At 44.3% G+C, this 15,182-nt stretch overlaps 1 protein-coding gene across 1 annotated transcript in view; it reads right to left on the minus strand.

The window, feature by feature from the left end:
- Positions 1–1,228: 1,228 nt before the first annotated feature.
- The window catches only part of TWNK (twinkle mtDNA helicase), a 372,148-nt gene continuing 358,194 nt past the window's right edge, over positions 1,229–15,182 (minus strand). Inside the window, exon 6 of the transcript XR_010068201.1 lies at positions 1,229–1,243. The gene's annotated coding sequence lies outside the window, so the exon portion shown is untranslated. The remainder of the gene's footprint in view (positions 1,244–15,182) is intronic.

Below are 15,182 nucleotides of genomic sequence, written 5' to 3' on the forward strand. Positions count from 1 at the left end.
CAACAATATTGTGATGATTTCAGATTTTAACTTAAGAAGAGGCTTATTGGATCAGGTCAACACCCCATCCAGTATTTGTATCATGCAATAGCCAAACTGAAACAGTTTGGAAACTCAAAAGCATGGGCAAACAGGCAATATCCCTCTTGCACTGCTGTTTCCCAAATGCTAGTATTTAACTATGCAGGTGATACATCCATCTTCCTTCAACTACAGGCGTAAGACTGCAATTGCTTCTCCATCTTTTGTAACACATGGTTTGCATTGCTCACTGCAACAATTGTACTTCATTACCTCTGGGGAATCTCCCAGATGCACTTGCCATATAAGTATCATTCTAGGATGCTGCTGAGTCACTCAGTGCTCTTTCTCATTGCATTTTCTTTCACATAGAGCTAAAGTTGCTACTTAGCATGAGCCTAGGGTCCTGTGCGAAGTTTGTTAGCTTTAAAAACCCCATGTCCTCTGGAAGGCTCACGTGGCTGCTTCAAATGTTGTCTCCAGCTGCCTATGTGTATTTCCATGTACACACACTCCCTCCCTCTCTGTCAGCCTTGCGAGGTACACCAGACAGGAAACACTGCCAGATGAGCTAATTCTACCTGATTGTAAGATTACATTAACAGAATCTTGCAAGTCTGAAAATATACAGTATCTCTCCCCCTGTCCCCTTTACAGGCCAATAACTAGGGAGGGTCTCTTCTGAGCCTCTTGCCCTGCCCACATTCCTACTGAGGGTTAACTTGTTCTTATCTGACCATTCCCTTGACTGCTTCTCTTCACCCTGTCTCCCAAGGTCATTCCCACATACCAGTCCTTCCCTCACACACACACACACACACACACACACACACAGTGAGAGAGAGCTGTCTAAGAATCCAAAGGATGTGGCTGGTTTAATGCTTCAAGAAGAGGCATTTCACTTGTACTAATACACTTTGTAAAGTAGTTGTTTTGAATGCTTTGCACAGCCATTTAAAATCAGTCTTCCAGACTTATTAGAATATATTAATGCAAATTTTTATTTCTTTTTCCTGAAAAATACAAAACTTTTGCCACTGTTATTCAGTGATTTACTGCAAAATTTCATCAGCATGACCTTGAGGGAGAGAGTACCATGAGCCATAAAAAAAGAAGGGTGAACGCTCTTTTTAGTCCAAGGCTTGGGTTACTCATTCCTGATGTGGACAAAAATAGCACCACTTGCAAATCTTGAACTATACAAAAAATTATTTTAAAAAAACTTTAGGAATTAAATCTTGAGAGGAACTTCCCAAAATAATCTAATGTGGTCACGGAATGTTGATTAGCTTTTTGGGGAGAGCAGAACGGCAAACTGGATTATTTAAAAGGGATTGGGTATGAAATGATTCTAATGCAATATTACAACAGTTGGTGGTATCTACTGAAGCAGCATACTGAGCCCTAGCTTATATCTCTGCTTTCTTTTATTCTACTTCTAGTGATTTTAAAGATACAGGACCTCCTGAGCATTAGTTTTTCAAAGGACAGAATTCATTTAGAAACATAAGCAACTAAATCATGTATGATGCACATGTATTTTTTACCATAACATGAGGAAAAATAGCATATCTTTCTTTCTTTGCTTGCTTATACTCCATGTATAATAAAGACCACATCATTGGGCCAACACATCTAAGCAGAGCTATAGATCATCACAAAGGATACCAGATCAAAATAGTGAGACACAATGGCTTTTTAATCAGAATATGTAAAGATTTTTGTGACTTCATGGTGAATGAGTATAGAAGAACAAAATAGGTGATGTCTGGATAAAAATATATTTAATTCCAGATGAAGAGCAGGTTGAAAATCCAACAATAAGCAAGCAAGCAAGCAATCCTCTCTCTCTCTCCCTCTCCCTCCCTCCCTCCCTCTCTTTCAAGCTATCTTCTAATCATAGAACTTCTTACTGTGGTGGGATCTTTTCTCAAGATAGCATGGTTGCCCTCTGCACTGGCACCATGATCCAGGGGAAAAACAACTTTTTTAAAGGAGTTTCTGACAGGTGCTACATCTCCTCACATGCACAGTCTGAAGCAGCTTTTTCCATTTGAATGTGAACCATTGCACAGCCTAATTTATTAATTCAGGAGTATTTGTGCCAGTGTTAGCAGAAACAGACTTGCAAATAATACTGGCAAAATCTACTTGAAGCTGCAGATGTTGAGATACTTTAAGAATTAGGGTGTGTGTTAATTTTGATCTTTATTAGTATATGACCCCATAAATGGAGTGTTGCAAGGAGTTTGGTAGAGAAAAGAGTTTGGTAGGAAGGAAAGCTTTTTGGAGGAAAAAAGCGTTTACTTGAGGAAATCAAAACTAGAAAGACACTACCCTGTTTTCATGAGAATGTATTCAACTCCCATTTAACAAACAGCTCAGGTTATACCATTTCAGGTTTTTTCACTGTCCAAAATAAGTTTCTTTTTTATACCAAGAACAAGCTAAAGATGTGGCTGTTACACAGTAGAAATGCAAATGAAGATCCTTTCAGCTCAAAATGGGTGTTGGTTATAGGAAATGATGAAAAATAATGCGATGGTCAGAAATGGTAAGGAATAATAAGAAATGGTGAGATAGAGAGAGTTGGATTTTCACCTGGTCTCGCTTGCTGCTGCCTAGCAATCACATCTTCCAGTGGATGACAGGTCCCTGCAGAGAGCTCTGGAATCTCTTTGATCAGGTTGCTCCCAGGCTTGGCTAAACATCAGAAGATCCTAGGGTTCCAGTGGCTATAGAAACCAGAGACTGTGAGTTCTAGTCCTGCCTTAGGAATGAAGCCAGCTGGGTGACTTTAGGCCAGACACTGTCAGCCCTGGAAGAAGGTAGTGCCAAGCCACTTCTGAAAATGTTGCCAAGAAAACTACAGGGACTTGTCCAAGCAGTTGCCAGAAATCCAGATTGACTTGAAGACACCCCCCACTGCAAAAGTGGTTACAGCTATTAACATACAGTAGATGGAACAAGTCATGCTGGGCATGGAAGGAAAGATTAAAAGGGCTAGGATAACGCTTGGGGCAGAATAGAGATCATGTAAAAGTTTTAAAAAGTAACAGGAGAAGGAATTCAGGAAGAGGGGGAAAAATCTTTCAGGAAAAGATAAAGGGAGGTGTGTTGAGGAGTGTATACACATGCTCAGGAGGAGATGAAGAAAAAATGAGCCAAAGATCATTGTCAAAAGAGCTGTAGGAAAGTGAGATGATGGGAATCTAATAAGATGGAGAAACAGAAATCCCTGCACAGAAGGAAAACTGCAAAGGAGCAGGCAAACAGAGGTTTATGGGTGAGAGGGAAAGAGAAAGCAAGAGAGCCTTGTGTTCCCAGCCTTACATTCCCAACTGTGTCAAAATCGATTTCCAGAGATTTTCCTAGTTTAATTTTTGATGTAGTTGCACTTATCCAGAATATATTTTTGCTTAATTTAAGGGTCCTCTAAAACTCTTGGCTCTTGCTTGAGGAGCAAGTGGCAGCCATGGGCAGAAGAACTTTGGCACAGGTTAACCTGGTATGCCAGTTATGCCCTTTACTGTGTCAGCAGACCCTTTTCATGGCCATGCGTGCCATAGTCACCTTCCATTAGGACAGTTGCAATGTGCTTTGCATGAGGTTGTCCTTGATGGCCACTCAAAAGCTACAAAGGTTCTATAATGTAGCAGTGGAAATAGTTGCGGGCATATCTTGTTTCGCCCATGTGATTCTTCGCAAACTGCATTGACTGTTAACAGAAGCTGCAGATTTGCTACAGAAAATACTCTTATTTTTCTTTGTTGAGGATGAGTCGGTAATAGTTGGATATAAGCTTCTTGGCAGACATACAGCTTTAAGAACCACCGTTTTCAAAACCATATTTTCAGTGGTTGTTCTTTCAATCTGTAGTGAATTGTATGCATACTAAGAAATATGGCAATCCCATAGTTTGAAGCTTGTTTTGATCACTCTTTTATTTTTTGACACGTAAGGCTTGGGGTTTCACATTCTGGGGCAACCAGGGGGGATCAAGAGAAGTTTGGTGTGGGAACTTTTAAAAATGTTTTTGTGATCATGGGACATCTGCTGAAGATACTGCAGGTTATATGTGTTATGGAGTTTGTTTGAATCCGATTACAGAAAATGGTAAAGACTGTGGAATGACTAATAAGATGTTTTCTCCTATGGGCAAGTCAGTCAGATTGCAGCTGCCTGGCTCCAAAGGGGCCTCAACAGCCTTGAATCGCAGGCCAGGAGGAATGAAATAGGATCTTATTGCTAACATTTGAACTACTCCAGCACCATGTGCAGATGCTTATGGCATTACAGTGAAATTTATTGCCACAGGAGCTGCTGGGCAGCCCTACTAAAAGATTGCTTTCAATAGTTCTAGAGTTTATACCTAGTTCTCTGCTTCAAGAAGGATTTGCAGCTATGATTTGTACTTTGTGTAGCTCTATAAATACTGATCCTAGCCTGTTATATATGATGACAGCTGTAAACCTCTCTGGTGATTTATCTCCTGCCTGTGCATTGTCGGTGAATGCTTTTGCTTTGAGCTGTGCTGTGCTGTTGAGTACAAGATGAGATAAAACAAAGGGGTAATCCAAGAACAAGATAGCGAAATAAGCCATATCTAATGCTGATGACAACCTTCCTCGGTGCTGGACTCTTGGCTGCAGTCTTAGAGCAAAGCTGGCAAAGCTTCTAAGAGTCATGCCTGCTTATTCAGGCTTGGTACCTTATCCACATCAACATGTCTATCCCACAAGCACACCACTCCCAAAGTCCTGCACTCTCTGTTCCTCAATCTTTCCAGTTCTTTTCTCAGGTTGTGTTTGAAGTGGGATGATTTAATTTCAAATTAAGTCAGACTTGATGCTCATTGAAAAGAATCGGGGTGATTTTAAACAAATCTGGAAGGAAGCACCTACAGTCCCCACAGACTACAGAAATGCTTGTATGTTTTATAGGTAATCTCATATACTGTAATGAGCTGTGAGAATAACCTTGAGAGACAGGAGGAAGAGCCGCAGCCTAGACAACGGTCTGATAAGAGAAATCTGAGTCCAAAGCAGGCATGTAATTTGAGAAAGCATCTCAGAATTGACCCTCCCTAGTTCTCTGGAATGTAAAGGCAGGGAGAGGAGAAGCACATTCAGACTTGCAAGATTCTGTTACTGTAACCTTATAATAAAAGTAATATTAGTATTCATGATTTTCATTTCATGGTCTGGACTACCTCAAAGGGCTGAGAAATACACAACAGTATGTAAGATTGCACAAGATTGTGCACTAGCCATATTATACTCTACACACACTATAAAAGCTCCAACAGTGTAAAGCTTATTGACTTAAGCCCAAGGGAGACAACGTAACCAATAATTTCCTACACAGTTTCAGGCTTTTCCCATTGTCTGATAACAGTAGGGGGATTCAAGCTGCAGTGATGGTAAGGAGCATGTGCGCAGAACTACTTCTGGTGTGCCATCTGACCAGTCAGTCAATCATATCTGAATGTCCCCTGGGTTGCAGATGTAACTTCAGCAATGAGTTCAGGATGAGGCTATTCTTCAAAGCTTTACTTGGTGCAGAATGAGTAGCTGCTAACCAAGGCCCAATATCAGGATCACATTATTCCCACCCTGAAAGACCTGGACTCACTCACAGTTGCTCCAAGGAGTCAGATGAACTTATTTGGGCATAGTAGCTAATGGAGTCAAGACCTTTTTCTTCACCCAGGCCTTTGAATGGACTGATAATGATTTCAGGTGTGTTTTTATATATCTTAATTGTGTTAGGTTGTTTTGTATTTTCAAGAACTGTGCAGAGATTCAGAGGGAAGGTTCAATGTTACAAAGCCTTGCAAATCAAAGCAGGGGTCCACTCTGAAGCAGCAAATGGAATTAGGTGGCCTCAAACCACTTTTTAGCCTTTCAAAGCTCTTAGCAGTTTATAAGCAATATACCATGCTGCAACTTCACTCCATATATGGAAATTCACCAGCTTTCTCAGTCTGACCAGGCACAAGCTGTAAACCTTGCTTCTGCTTGTGCTGATGGAACGTTACACGTCTGTGCTGGTCCTGCCAACACATCTAGGATTTCAGCTCAGCACTCAGGTCTCTAAATATTAATTCATGGCTGACCAACCCACTGTGGCTCCTTGGGCCAAGCTTTATTCTAAGTTTGGCATAATTGGCACATATTTAAGACTATTCACAATGAGTGAATGGGTGCTGTTCCCAATGTTTCTAGAATGGGGGTGGCAAGGCTATAAATACCACTTTTGTAGCGTCACCCTCTTTCTCTGCGGTAACATATCTGATATCTATGCCAGCCTGTTTTTGCTTACCAACTGACTGGCCAGCTAGCTGACTGACAAGCTAACACAAAGGACTGTCAGCAAATCACAGCCCTAATGCTACTGAGTTCTGCCAGTGATGAGGAAGTCCCAGGAGATATCAAGTTTGCCAACCAGATATGTCAACCTCTTGGCACCCCAGAAATTCCACTGATCCAGAGGTCGCAAAGCTATATAATCTACAAGGGCAAGTGAGTGATCATTCTTCCCAGTCCTTCTAAGAAGAGGCCAAGCTTTGCCATCGTGCCTTGCCCAACCTGGCCTCCCACCAAATCCAGTAATAGAAGGTCCTTCCCAGGAGGCACTATTAACCTGCATGGGGCCCCTGATGTTATGCATGGGAAGATAGAATAAAGCAACTAGAATGACATATGCAGAGTGACACAATTTTGAGGATGAAATACATTACCTTGAATTTGATGCAGTTTTGATACAGTCTGTGGATGTGCCTCAAATGACATGTAGTCTAATTTTGTGGATCAGTTTCATAACTTCAGTTGAGGATATAGACAGAGGGCTTGAAATGGGGCAGATGATCATCTATATCCTTAATCCTTCCACTTCTTGACTATAGCCCAGCTGTGGGGAGCAAAATGATTGGGTCTTTGAAAAAGTTAATTATTGGACCACCTCCTTGGATCCAGCTACTCTGGATAACTACAGCCCTGCTTTATACTATCTTGTCTGGGGGAAAGAACAATTCAACTCCAGACACTACAATGGATCCTTTTAAATCAGAATTAAAGCTGCTTTGTTTTTTGGCATCCAAATAGATATAAAAGTATTTAGAAAATGGCAAAAATGCACTGATTTGCCAATATTTTAATGATCAGTTTATTTTAATGACAGTTTTTATTTTAATTTTAATAGTATTAATTTACTGTTGATTTATGTTTTATATTATTAATTATTGGAAACCAACTTAAGTGTTTATACAAACAGAAGAATGGGATATAAATTTAAACATAAATCAGTAAAAATATTTTACTGCTATTGAATCTTGTTGAAAAGTGGTTTGTGAATACTTCGACAGTATTAAATTATTGTATTTCTAGCCCTCCACAATCTGGCTACTCTTGGCAGCTTACATGATACAAAAAGATTAAAACATCCACTATAAGTCTAAAACAAGGAGCTTCTCCCTGGTTCTTCTAATAGGTTGGGCTGATTCAGACAGAAGGAGGTGGTCCAGTAGGTACTAAGTCATAAAAAGCCTTATAGGCCAAACCCAGCACTTTAAATTATACCCAGAAATCAAGTGGTAGCCAGTATTGGGCCAATAGCATATGTGTGCCTTTTTTTTTTTTTGGTGCTTTCAAGTCAGTCTTGACTCCTGGTGAGTGCCTGGACAAGTCCCTGCAGTTTGCTTGGCAAGTTTTTTTCAAAAGAGTTTTGCCCTTGCCTCCTTCCTAGGGCTGAGAGAAAGTGACTGGCCCAAGGTCACCCAGCTGGCTTTGTGCCTAAGGCGGGACTAGAACTCACCATCTCCCAGTTTCTAATAAAACTCTCTGGAAGGTGAGAGGCAGTTCCTTCAAATAAGAGGCAGTAAAATGCCAGCACCATTATACAAAGACATTACCTGGAAGTGAATGCACTGCATATGCAATCCAAGGAGGGATGGGGAGAAAAGCAAGATATCTGAAAAAGAGGAAGTGGCCAAAGATATAAACAAATGACTGGCAATTAATCAACTATTGTTGTACACAGTGAGATTTTGCCCAGCAGTACAAGCTAATAAAAGTTCTGGAAAGAGAAAGTTCAGTTCAAATGCTTCTTATCCAGACAAAAGCTTCCCATTCTCTCATGCTGGTACTTGGCCAGCTCTAGTAATAAGAGACATGAGTAGGAGTGACTGTAAGGATTGCCTATTCTAAAACACCACCAGACTCATAAGCAGGATCACAAAGTTATCTGATTTATTAAAGAGTAGTATGCAGGATCACAAAGAAAGCTGAGAATGGAAAAAGTGCGCCAAATGCAAACTAAAAACCCTCAGTACAAACGAGATCCCTCCCCCCATAGAATCTTCCCAGGCTCACAATCCCAGGTGCTCCTAATGGCTCCTGATGGTCTGCGGGAAAAGTCCTTGAGCAGAGCACATAACCCAAAGACATTCCATTGAAATGAACACAGATACAGAGCTTGGCACAAGGTTTCCCAGCAGCTCCCTCCCAACAGAAATGTGCATCAGCACCATGGCATGTGAAACTTTACAATGTACAGTGCACATTGAAACAGTGAACATGGCATACTGCCCCCTCAAAAGAAAGAAAACACTAAGTGGCAGGCTTCAAAGGGTAAGCCAAGTGGAAACAGTTAACTAAATCAGGAGCATTAGCGTGGTGAGCAGGCACCCATTCAGGATGAGGAAAGTGTTTCCAGTGGATCAGGTACTGGAGGGTGCCTCGAAGCTTGCGAGAATCAACGACCTCCTTGACTTCCAAGTGCTGTTGGCCATCAATCATGATTGGAGCAGGAGGAGGAGGTTGGGGATGCCAGCGGGAAGAGTGGTGGACAGGCTTGAGCAGGCTGCAATGGAAAACAGGGTGCAAGCATTTCAAATTGTGAGGCAGGTCCATCTTAACAGTAACTGGATTGATAAGACCAACAATAGGGAAAGGACCAATGAACCTGGGAGCAAGTTTTTTAGAGGGCTGTGGGGACTTGATGAATTTGGTAGAGAGATATACTTGATCCCCAATTTTGAAATCGTGTTGCAAAGAACAGCATTTGTCGGCTTGGAATTTGTAAGCAGCCTGGGCATCAGCCAAAGACTGTTGAATCACTGGCCAGGAATCAGCCAGCTTAACAGCCCAGTCAGAGGCAGAACAGGACTGGGGAGGGGTTTGTGGCAGCTCAGGGATGGGAACAAAGTCGTGACCAGAAACCACACAAAAAGGTGTTTGCCCGGTGCTTTGATGGACAGCATTGTTGTAAGCCACTTCAGCAAAAGGCAGCAAGTCCACCCAATTGTCCCGATGGTAGTTTATGTATGCTCTAAGGAATTGTTCAAGGGTGGAGTTCAAAACCTCAGCAGATCCGTCAGTCTCAGGATGCGACGATGTGGACAGCGCCTGTTTGGTGCCAATCAATTTTAAAAATGATTTCCAAAACTGGGAAGTGAACTGTGTCCCGCGGTCGCTGACCAAACGGGAGGGGCTACCGTGGAGACAGTAGATGTGGATGAGAAATAGGCGGGCCAATTGCGGGGCCGACGGGATGGACGCACATGGAATGAAATGGGCTTGTTTGGAGAAAAAATCTTTTACAACCCAAATGACAGTTTTCTTCTGACTGGGAGGTAGGTCCACAATAAAATCCATAGAAATCTCATCCCAGGGATGGGATGGGCTGGCATTGGCTGTAGAAACCCCTGTGGTTTACCTCCTTTATGCTTTGACATGGCACAAACAGGACAGGAAGCAACATAGTCTTTTACATCGCGCCTTAAGGTTGGCCACCAAAATTGACGGTGAACCAAATGCAAGGTTTTGACAAAACCAAAGTGTCCAGCAAGTTTATCATCATGGGAATGCTGCAAAACATCAGCTCTTAAAGTTTCAGGCACATAGAGCCGGTGTTCCACCCATGCCAGACCATTTTCAAAAGAAACATCGTCTCTATTAGCTAGCAACCAAGTGTCAGATTTCAGTGCCTGGAGAAAGTCCTTCTGTAACTGACAAGGAACTTGCACTCTCCGCTTCCCAGATGGGGCTGGGGGTGGGGTTGCCTGCGCACGGGTCTGGCTCTGAGTGACAGCAACCAAGCCCAGTTGTGGTTCGGTGAAAACAGTTCCAACTATATCTGCCACGTGGTCAAGGTCCTGAGGTAAATGTGACAAAGCATCGGCCAGAAAGTTTTTCTTTCCTGGAATAAATTTTAGCTGGAAGTTAAAGCGACTGAAAAATTGAGCCCAGTTTAGGACTGAGACGCCAGGGGGTGCGGAGGGCTTCCAAATTCCTGTGATCAGTCCAAACCTCGAAAGGGCATTTAGCACCTTCTAGGAGGTGATGCCAGGCTTCCAAAGCGGCTTTTACAGCAAAAGCCTCTTTTTCCCAAACATGCCACTGGCGTTCAGTTTCGGAAATTTTTCTGGACAAATAAGCACAAGGTTTCAAGTGATTTTCAGAATCTCTCTGTAACAATATAGCCCCAACTGAGGAGTCAGAAGCATCAACTTGGACCACAAAGGGGTGTTCAGGATTGGGGTGCTGTAAAATAGGCTCAGCAGTGAAGAAGGTTTTTAACTTCTCGAATGCTGCCTGGCATTCAGGCGTCCAATTCAGCACTGCCCCAGGGTGCTTTACCTTGCGTGTCTCCCCCAAACCCTTGGTACGGAGCAAATCAGTAAGGGGCAAAGCAATCTCAGTGAACCCCTGGATAAATTGCTGATAGTAATTACTGAACCCTAGGAAACTTTGCAATTGCCTCCGGGTGCGGGGATGTTCCCAACTTAAAATCGCCTGAATTTTTTCAGGATCCATTTCAATGCCCTTGTCAGATACTCTATAGCCTAGATAGTCAAGTTGGGTTTTGTGAAACTCACATTTGGAAAGCTTGGCATAAAGCTTGGCATCTCTAAGCTTACTTAACACCTGTTTGAGAAGGCGTTTGTGTTCCTCCTCGGATTCAGTGTAAATGAGCACATCGTCCAAATAAACCAGGATCCCTTTAAACAAATGATCATGTAATACTTCATTAATCAATTGCATGAAGACTCTGGGCACCCCTGCTAACCCAAAAGGGAGGACTTTGTACTGAAATGAACCCAGTGGACAATTAAAAGCGGTTTTCCTCTCATCTCCAGCTCGTATGCGGATGCGGAAATAAGCTTCACGAAGATCGAGCTTGGAGAAAATCTTCCCCTTTGACAAATGAGCTAACATGTCCTTCATGAGTGGCAGAGGGTATTTGTTGCAGATTGAGATGGAATTTAACCCCCAATAGTCCGTACAGAGTCTAAGCGTGCCATCTTTCTTTTCCCGGAATAGCACAGGGGCCCCAACTGGGGAATTTGCAGGTTCATAAACCCCCTTGACAGATTTTTGTCAATAAAGTCCCGTAATGCCCCAAGCTCCTTCTGAGTCATTGGATAAATTTTTGGCTTGGGCAATTGAGCGTTAGGAACCAACTCTATTGCACAATCAGTTTTCCGATGGGGGGTTAGCTGATCTGCTTCCATTTCTTCAAAGATGTCTGCAAAATCTTGGTATTGATCGGGCAAGCCTTCTAAACGTGCCAAACTAGGGCACGGCGTGGCAATTGCAGCCCTTCCAACCCCCGCACTTGAAGCCCTCTCCGTGGTAGGGGCTTGGTAAAACCCATCCTTAAAAGTCAGAGTTCTGTGTTCCCAATTTATATGTGGGCTTCGATAGGTCAACCAGGGAATCCCCAGAATTACCAAGGGGTTGCCAACAGGTGCCACTATAAATTTTAAAGTCTCGTGGTGGCTGCCCATTTGCATTGCGACAGTTCCAGTGAAATGGGTTGCCGCCCCCCCCCCCTGTTGAACCATCCAACTGTGTGAAGATCAAAAGCTGCTGGAGGGGGAAGCTAGGCAGGTCCAAAGCAGCAACCAGATCAGGGTGAATCAGACACCTGGAACACCCAGAGTCAACTAAAGCCCAGACCTCTGTAGTCTTTGTGCGGGAGCCCAATTTCACTTTTACTGCTAAAGTGGGACAGTCAGCACTCACCATAGCATCCTCACGCCCATCCTCCTCCACCTGCCCGCAGGCGCTCTTCATGGCAGGTGGCTGGCGTTTCCCACCGGCTCCTTAGAGTCATCTTCAGCGTCTCCCAAGAAGTAGAGTACTTCCTCAGTGTCGGCTGCCCCCTTGGCTGCTGTCATCTGCCATGAGGGGGGCAGCGATTTGGCCGGCAGCTTGCCCACTCAATCTCCAGCCTTGGCTTTTGGGCAATCAAATGCTCGATGCCCTTCCTTTCCGCATCAGAGACACTGACCCCTCGCATAGCACTGATCTCTCTCCTCTTCCCAGGCTCTATAGCCTGGCCGGGTAGCAGTTGCGGCAGTTCGGGGTCCCCTCATGGTGGCTGGTTGTTTTTCAGGTCATTTGGTTTGCATGTAGGTATTCTGGGCGTGCTCAGCTTTGCCGGCCAGACAGATCCATTCGTACAATCTCTCTGGGTCGTCTCTACACAACGCCCATCGTAGGACGTCCCTATTGAGTCCCTCTTTAAACCGTTCTATTAAGGTTGACTGAGACCAGTCGGGGATTTTCCCAGCTAAAGCCTTAAACTCCAGGGCATAATCAGCTACAGACTGTTGGCCCTGGGTAAGATTCTTCAGTGCCCTTTTAGCCCTTGCCTTTTGAGGATCCTCAAAATGCAGCTTTAACACCCACATGAATTCCTCAAAATTCTCAAGCTCAGGGGAGTCAGCCTCACTTAACTGAACATACCAGTCAGCCGCTCGTCCCTTCAGCTTGGTGGCAATGGCAGTTATTTTAGCCTCTTCGGAAGGGAAGTATGGTCCAAACTGCCTCATATAACTTTTAGCATTAGTGAGAAAGAAAGACAACTTAGTTGGATCCCCATCAAACTTGACAGAAAAGTCTTTCACCCCCACTCCTGTTGGAGCTGAATCAGCGGCTGCTTGAGTGGTTGGGGATCCTGTAGCCCCAGGTTACAGTAGTTCTCCCTCCTCGGGGTGGGGAAACTGATGGTCGAACTCTGCGGGGTGGAGATTCATCCCAGCGCTGTCTCTGGCCCCGCTCCACCGGCGGTCCGGGTGAGGGGATGGAGGATGATTGCATGGAGCTGGAATCTCCTTCGTGCCTCGGCTCCCCCCCCCCCCGCCCCATGACAGAGACAGGTTTTTAGCATGTACTCCATCGATTCTAATTTGGCCTCTACCACTCTTAGCCTTTCAGGGGTTTGAGATTCCTCCCTCCCTCGCGTGTTAGGCTGTCTCCCTGTTGATACCATGGTAGATTCTACATTTGGGGTCAGTGGGAACCGATACTTCCAGGACACCTGGGACGTCCCTGGCTGGGGTTCTCCCATTTCATCCCAGGTGATCAACTCTGCGGGCAATTCGCTGGGTGCTGGTTGCTCTGGTGCTCTCCCATCGTCGGATTCCTCTACCTCAGGGCTGGAACTCGAATCCTGCCGGAAAACTGAAGGTTCTGGGGTGAGGCTCAGTTCTCCGCTCCTGACCATTGACTCGGGCATCAAGCCAGTCGGCTCCTCAAGTCTCCTGGTCATGAGCTTGGATTCGGCCATCGTTAACTGTTTTCCCTCACAAGAAACTAATCTTGGTAGGAGTTAATGGTACAACTTTGGTGATTCTCAGCTTTATGTAAGGATTGCCTATTCTAAAACACCATCAGACTCATAAGCAGGATCACAAAGATATCTGATTTATTAAAGAGTAGTATGCAGGTTCACAAAGAAAGCTGAGAATGGAAAAAGCACACCAAATGCAAACTAAAAACCCTAGGTACAAATGAGATCCCTCCCCCCGTAGAATCTTCCCAAGCTCACAATCCCAGGTGCTCCTAACGGCTTCTGATGGTCTGCGGGAAAAGTTCTTGAGCAGAGCACATAACCCAAACACATTCCATTTAAATGAACATAGATACAGAGCTTGGCACAAGGTTTCACAGCAGCTCCCTCCCAAACAGAAACACGCGTCAGCGCCATGGCATGTGAAACTTTACGATGTACAGTGCACATTGAAACAGTGAACATGACAGTGACCAGGGCTGCAACTAGGGGGGGGGGGCAACCGGGGCATGTGCCCTGGGCGCTGCACTGGGGGGGGGGGCAAAATGAGCGCTGGGGGGGCGCCAAAATGGGCACGGAATCCATGTTTGCCCCAGGTGACACAGACCCTAGTTGCGGTCCTGGGAGTGACAGCATGTTTGAGTATGTGGGTGCCCATCTTGTTAAATGATAAAGCTTTATTGTCTTTAGAAGTCAGTGTTCTTATTGTTGCAAGATTCTACCTGCCTCTCAGCTGGAATTCCAGGTGAAATTTAGGGACAGATATCTCACAGAATGGGACCTGCAGATCAAAGCAAGTGAGGAGAGCTAGGAAGAATGTACTGTACCTCAGCAGGAAGGGTAAGGAAAAATGACTGACTATAAGTGAGATATATAAGGATACAAGGCACAATTCGATTTTGAAAACTTTGTAACACTTTCAGCATCTATTAGTCATGGGCCACTTCATCCTGGATTAACTGTTTCCAAGTAGTTGTTAAAGACAGCTCCTTGTGCATTGCAGTAGTCTATCTGGGTGGCAACGAGGGTGTGAGTTATGATATTCAGGTCCTCCTGCACCAGGTAAGGGCATAATTTGTGCACCAGTTGGGCAAAGGTCCCTCTAGCCACAGCTTCTACCTGCTGCTTGAGCAGGTACTGTGAGCCCAGGGGGACCCCTTAGTCACGAGCTTGCTCCTTCGAGGTTAATGCTTGCCCATCCAGAGAATAGACTGATATTAGTATAGAACTGCAATAAACAAACAGCACCTCTCTCTTTCTTTGGTTGAACTTCAGCCTGTTCTCTCCCATCCAAGCCCTAGGGTAAGACATCAACAGCATCCTCCTACAACACAGGTGGTGATATATACTGTAGATGGGTATCACCAGCACATTGATGATACTGTATGCCAGGCTGTCAGATGACCTCTCTCAGGAGTTAACTATAAACATCCAGCTATCTTTTGTGATTCTTGACCACTTAACTGGCCGTCATGGTTTGGGCTGTGCTGTTTCCGCAAAATGGATCCCTCTTTTCTGTTGCTTATCTTTGCAATGCTTTGTGCAGTGTTAATGTTGTTGGTAGGTGTTTGTGGACTGAA

The sequence above is a fragment of the Candoia aspera genome, chromosome 6 (genome assembly GCF_035149785.1).
Source record: "Candoia aspera isolate rCanAsp1 chromosome 6, rCanAsp1.hap2, whole genome shotgun sequence".
NCBI lineage: Eukaryota > Metazoa > Chordata > Lepidosauria > Squamata > Boidae > Candoia > Candoia aspera.